Below are 6170 nucleotides of genomic sequence, written 5' to 3'. Positions count from 1 at the left end.
TTAGGCTGAGGTGTTGGCAGTGAAGTTAAATTGTTACAACCTCCGCCCCTGGACTAGAGTTAGAGCAGTTTCCAGAGCTCATTTACAAAAGGGGATGGAAAAGTTATTTCAAGTCAACAGCCTACACTACTGTAGTAGTTATCTGAACAGGTGGGGACTGGGGGAAGGAAGGACATTAGCCAGATGGTGAATCATAAGCTAATCAGATTGCCACCCATGTTTGCACCAAAGGGAAAAAAAAGTGGTGCACGAACACACCACACATTGCCAGCATCAGAACTGACTCGGCAGTGGCCCAAACTTTTGTTGGGCTTTGTTGGGATGCCTGGCTGTGCTGCTGTTGGGCACAGGGCTCTTTGAGAGCCACCAAAGACTCGCTGTGCTCTGATGGCCCACCATTATGTTGTGCTTCCTCTGCATTTCTGCTTTGTACAAGGAGTGGATGAACCACAGTCCCCAGCTCCTGTGAGACACTGGCAGTCCACAGCTGGAACCCTGGGCTGTTGCAGGAGGAAGCTTTGGATACTGGGAAAAGTTGGATCATGGAGCTGGCCCCTGCCTCTTCCAAAGAAGAGAAAAAGAAAAGGAGACAGACTCTTTGGCAGGATCTGCTGCGACAAGATGAGGGGAAATGGTTTCAATCTAAAAGAGAGGAGATTTAGATTGGATATAAGGAAAAGGCTTTTAACAGTAAGGTTGGTGAAGCTCTGGAGCAGGTTGTTCAGAGAGATAGTGGACACTCCATCCCTGGGAACATGCAAGGTCAGGCTGTACGGGCTCTGAGCACCCTGCTCTAGATGTAGGTGTCCCTTCTTATTGCAGGGGAGTTGGACTTGATGGCCTTTAAGGGTCCCTTCCAACTCACCAGATTCTGGATTTTCTGGATTCTATGAAGAACCATGCTGTAGCCCAGGGTTGGGCTGCACTGCCCAGGCACCTCCTCACAGAAATGCTGCCACTGGGCACTCCCTGGAAACAAACAAACAAATATAGAGACTTAAGTGGATTAAAAATAAAATCAAATTACAGTGACACTGTTGAAACTCCGTTGATGTTGGTGGAATTCCTCACGCCTTACAGCAGCGAGAAGAAAATCAGACCTAAAGTGCTGAGGCTGCTGGCAGCTGCTTGCCTGTTTGTGTGTGCAGTGGAGAAAAGTGCTTGTTTGGTGCTGATTGCAGACTACAGAATAAGAGCAATTTCTCATCCCACCTCCACAGAAGCTATTTAAATAGTTTCACACCCACTTCAAAAGATGCTCAGTTAGAAAGGGAGTAAATCTGGAAGTTATCACTCCTTGAAGGAAGGAGAACCAACAAATGGGCCCTGTGCAGGCTGCCGGCACTCTCGGAGAGCTCTTCCAGTGAAGCCAGGCAGCTGCAGAGACAGCGTGTGCTCCTGCAAAGAGCTCTGAATGCCACCCCTGAGATGTTTGGTGCTGCTGGCTGACCTGAGGAGCTGTTGGCTGAGCCTGGCTGCATGCAGGAGGTCGGACATGGCTGGCACAACGTATACTCTGGTGATACATGAGGTCAGGAACGAGTGGCACAACCCTAGGACAGCACAGGCAGACCTACCTGGCTACACCATGTTACATAGAATAATAGAATTGTTTGAGCTGGAAGGAACCATTAAAAGCCATCTAGTCCACCTCCCCTGCAATAAGCAGGGACACCTACAGCTAGTGCAGGGTGCTCAGAGCCCATCCAGCCTGACCTTGCATGTCTCCAGGGATGGAGCATCCATCACCCCTCTGGGCAACCTGTTCCAGTGCCTCACCACCCTTAATGTAAAATCTTCCTTACATCCAGGCTAAATTTCCCCTCTTTTAGTTTGAAACCACTTCCTCTTGTCCAAATCCACATGTTGGTGGGCTTCAGGTATTGCTAAATTTGGCTGCACCCAGAGACCAAACGCTGATGAACGTATGCACTAAAACCACAGAACCTGTCCTGAGGAACCCCTGAAACGCTACCATCACGGCTAGCACAGCTACTTCATACAGCCATCCTGCTCCATCCTGAATCCTGCCTGACCCCACAGCGAGCTCAGGAAAGCTGGCTTTACTCCAGCACAGCTCTGCTGTGAGATTAGTAACTCAGTGTCACAAAGCCTCTGGTTTTACCGTCTGCTTCATGTCACGGTAAGTCAGTGCCTGAATGGCTGTCCCTCCATCCCACCTGAAATCCTCACCTCCTTAACAAAGGGCAGTTATGTTTTTCCTTAAAAATAAACTAATTATAAAACCAAAGTCAGTTTCTCACATTTAAATAGCCTCTGTAACAACCAATTATTTCTGAGGACACGAGAAACAGCTGTTGCGGTGCTGAAGCTCAAACAGTTACATCTCGGCTATTTATACGGGTAAGAGTTGATATTTTTATTCCCATGTGATATTACCAAGACATGATAAACAACCATAATGCTAGTATTAATTTGTGGAGCAAAGATCACTCTAATTTGCTCCAAGCTGAAAAATTATTTTAATGCATTATTATCATTGCACAAATTACTATTTCAAAGTGTGCCTTTTTTTTTCCCTCATTTCCACTCCCCCCACTTTGTTCTTTTTTGATGAAGCAATACAACCCCAGGGAAAAGGCTGAGTTGAGGTAGAATAAACCAACATTCAACCCGCACAGAGCAGGGAGTGGCCATCAGAAAGGCCTTCCAAAGTTGAACCTGGTGCTACCAAGCACTGAGTGAGGCTGCTTCCATTAGAAGGTGGGGAAATGTCACCAAGGAGTCAGCGCTTCTCCCACAGCTCTCAGGGGAGGGGTTTTGCTACCAGCTCCTGTGTGTACATCTAGAATCATAGAACATCCCAAATTGGAAAGGCCCACAAGGATCAGAGTCCAGCTCCTGGCTCCACACAGGACCACCCAAAATTCAAACCCTATGTCTGAGAGCGTTGCTCAAACATCTCTTGAACTAAGACAGCTGAGGGCTGTGCCCACTGGGCAGTCTATTCCAGCCCCAGCTCACCTCACCCGAGGTGGGATCTGTGGGTGCTCAGCACCCATGAGAACCACACTGCTTTCTTTCAAGCTTCTCATGCCATGACTCCAGGCCCTTGTAAGGTTTTCTCAGCTTTTTGGGAATCCTGGCACTTGGTCATGGACAAGCGCATCCATGCCACAAAGGCTGGCAGTCAGAGCTAATTAAGCAATGGGTGACACAGTTAAACAGCACGCATGCCTACCACTGAGACTTTCCAAGCATCTCAGCTGCTCTGTGCTCTGATGCTGCTTTTCTTCCAAGGATCACAACACACTCGGCAGTAGCGATAAATCACTCACAGTGTCCTGTCAACCATCAGCCCCTCTCAGCGGGAAACCCAAGGCCTTAGGACGGCCTAATGGCACAATTAGCCCAGGTGAGGCTCCGCACGGCCTCACCAAGCCGGAGATAGAGCTCAGCACTTCTCAAGGTGGAAAAAAAGAAGAAAAAAAGGAGGTCAGACAGGTGAGAGTTGGGTACTTGAGCAAGTCCACAACCCCACAGAGAGTTAGATTTACTAAGAGGTGTGGGAGCCAGGTGCTTCTCATGAGGCAATAAGGCATGGAGGAGTAACACATAGATTCTTAGCTTGCCACAGCCAGGGAGAAGCACTGAAGCATCCTCCCTGAGGTGTGGGAGGATTTTCGTACCAGAGGCTCACTGTGATCCAAACTGAATTAGACCCCAGGCACATTCAAGGCGCTGTGGGGAGCATAACGGGTCCTGAAGCCAGGGCGTTAGCCTAAAGCGGTTCCTCCCTTGTCAGCTTGGTAAAAAATGATGCATGCATTGACATGTGAACTAAAGCGCAAGAAACAAGTGGATGCTCAAGTGATAAAGATGCTAGAATCCTGCTTACAAGGAGCCACAGCAAAGCAGTTTCAGTAGGGTGGACACATGGGGGTCACTCTTGGCGTCCTACATAGGCAAACACTTTAAGCAGAGTTACTGGATTAAAAATTAAGGGGCTTAGTTAGAGATGGGAGCATTACAGCACTTCCTCTTATGTTTTATGTGGATTTCAGAGTATTTTCCAAGACCCAAGATTGAACCCTAGAGGCAAAGGAGATGGAGGAATGTCCATTGGGTGAGTCAGGGACATTACTCAGCAGGTACGAGTGTATCCAAGTGTGCAAAATAGTAAGGAAGGTGGAAGATACTGTGGACTTCATAGTCAACAAGTCAGGTGGTGGCTAAGCAGGGAACTCCATCCAGTTACAATTTGGAGGCATCAAAGCCTTCACCTGGTCACCAGAAGGAAGACTCAAGAAGAGCCCTCTCTGATTAACCTCTTTAGATCTGGCTTGGGGTGACTAATGCAGATTGGACAGGTGGAAGGGCACAAAGGGTGAAGGACCAAGGTCAGAAGGGGCTGCAGCCCTTGTCAGGCCAACAGCCGGGCCTGCTGGTTCTGTCAGCACCTGTGATGCCCACAACAGTAACAAACATCAGCTAACGGTAGGCTTGTAAAGGCAGTCTTTTCAGAAAGAGCAGTAATCACCACAGCTTTACAGCCCCATTAGAGGCACACACACATCTCCCCAGGTGCACCCAGTGACATGCCATCCAGGCCCACTTGCACCAATCACATGGCACAGGTTGGAGCAGCAGTGATCCGGAGAGGTTTATTTCTCTGTTGTAAAATGACATCATTTCAGCTTGTATCCAGATCCAGACATTTTAAAACTTAAGTCTATATTATGAAGCTGGTAATGGCTTCGGCACCTCCAGTGTGGCACAGCTCTGCAGGAAGTGTCCTTCCTGTGGCAGTGAGGAGTTCCTCCATGCCATGAAATCGCCTGCACCCGATCCTCAAAATCAGCTTGCAACAGTTCTTGGCACAGACAGCACAGCTTGCAGTCTGCTTTCTGTTTGAAACCGGTCCCCAGAGGCTTAATTTGCAGACAGTAATGGGATTCCATCTTCCTGCACTTGACAGAAGGTGCCTCTGCAAGCAGCCCGAGTTCACCTTTCAAGAAGCTGACCTCTTTTTCTTCAGCAGCATCCCAGTTTTGGCATGTGGGCTGTGACAAATGTTGCAAGGAAGGCTTACAGGGTTAATACACATATTAATATTTAATCCTGCTTCCCCACCATCACATCTCAGGCCAAAACTTCTGCCCCCAGCCCCAAATCTCTGCTAGCTATCAATAACACTTCACTCCGGGAACATGACATTTTCTTACCGTTCTCACTCCTTTCTTCTGTCAAACCCTGGCCTCCTTCCTTCAGCAGTCCTCCTTACAAACGAATTACTGTGGAAGGGAACAGTCTCCTCTCAGCTCCAGCTGCAGATCCAACCCCACTCACTGCCAGCAATGTGCCCTCCACAACAGACTGCCCCTCTCCTCAGTGAGGAGGCACAGTACCTCCACACACACAGTTTCTTCTCAGCTCCACAGAAGCAGAGGGGGATAAGAAAACATGACAGAAGCTCCAGGGACATGAAAGAGAACGGGGTCCCCAGCACAACTCCGTCATGTTTGGTGGCTGAGCTCACATGACTGAGGCACTTACAAACCCATCTGGGATGCAATCACCCCTCATAGATGGGCAAAACTGCAGCAAGCTGGGCTGCTCGCCACGCTCCTGTCCCATCCTACAGCCCTGCCCTGCGGTTTGTCACAGACAGATTTGTCTCCGGGAGACAAGGCTTTCCCAGCACACCGGGCTGCAAGTCACAGAACCAGGTGCCAAGGAGCAGAAGAGACGATGCCCAACCACATAGCTAGAAGTACGTTCAAGCATTTGGGTGAATGCTTGCACTAAGCGGCGGCGGTAGCAGAGGGCAGGGCGGGCACTGAGCACAGCCCAGCACCGTTCACTCAATAGCTCTGGGACAACCGCCTCCCAGCCACACTCGTTCTTTTCGGATTTATTGTTATTTATTTTTTTCCCGTGTTTTCGGGTCTGCCTCGAGAACCTGTCCCCAGCCCCGGGGCGACGCTGCACGACTGTGCCGGCTCAGCAGGGGGCGGCAGCAACAGCGGGCCGGGCAGGGCTGGGTCAACCCCAACCAGGCCCGAGCCGACCCCCAGAGCAACGCGAACCGCGCGGGTCTGCTAAAGACCCCCAGCCACAGGTACAGACGGGCCCAACCCAGCAGGAACCTCAGACCGGAGGAGCGCAGCCGACCCCACCGCGGTACCCGGATGGCGACGCCCGCTCCC

At 50.1% G+C, this 6170-nt stretch overlaps 1 long non-coding RNA gene across 1 annotated transcript; it reads right to left on the bottom strand.

Moving 5' to 3' along the window:
• Nucleotides 1–3843: 3843 nt before the first annotated feature.
• LOC109366873 lies at nucleotides 3844–6104 on the bottom strand. Its single transcript, XR_002113543.1, has 2 exons — nucleotides 5187–6104; nucleotides 3844–5024 (listed from the first exon to the last, which is right to left on the bottom strand). It is a non-coding gene; the product is annotated as an uncharacterized LOC109366873 (long non-coding RNA).
• Nucleotides 6105–6170: the final 66 nt, after the last annotated feature.

The sequence above is a fragment of the Meleagris gallopavo genome, chromosome 3, assembly GCF_000146605.3.
Source record: "Meleagris gallopavo isolate NT-WF06-2002-E0010 breed Aviagen turkey brand Nicholas breeding stock chromosome 3, Turkey_5.1, whole genome shotgun sequence".
NCBI lineage: Eukaryota > Metazoa > Chordata > Aves > Galliformes > Phasianidae > Meleagris > Meleagris gallopavo.
This window is presented reverse-complemented; position numbering and strand designations above follow the sequence as displayed.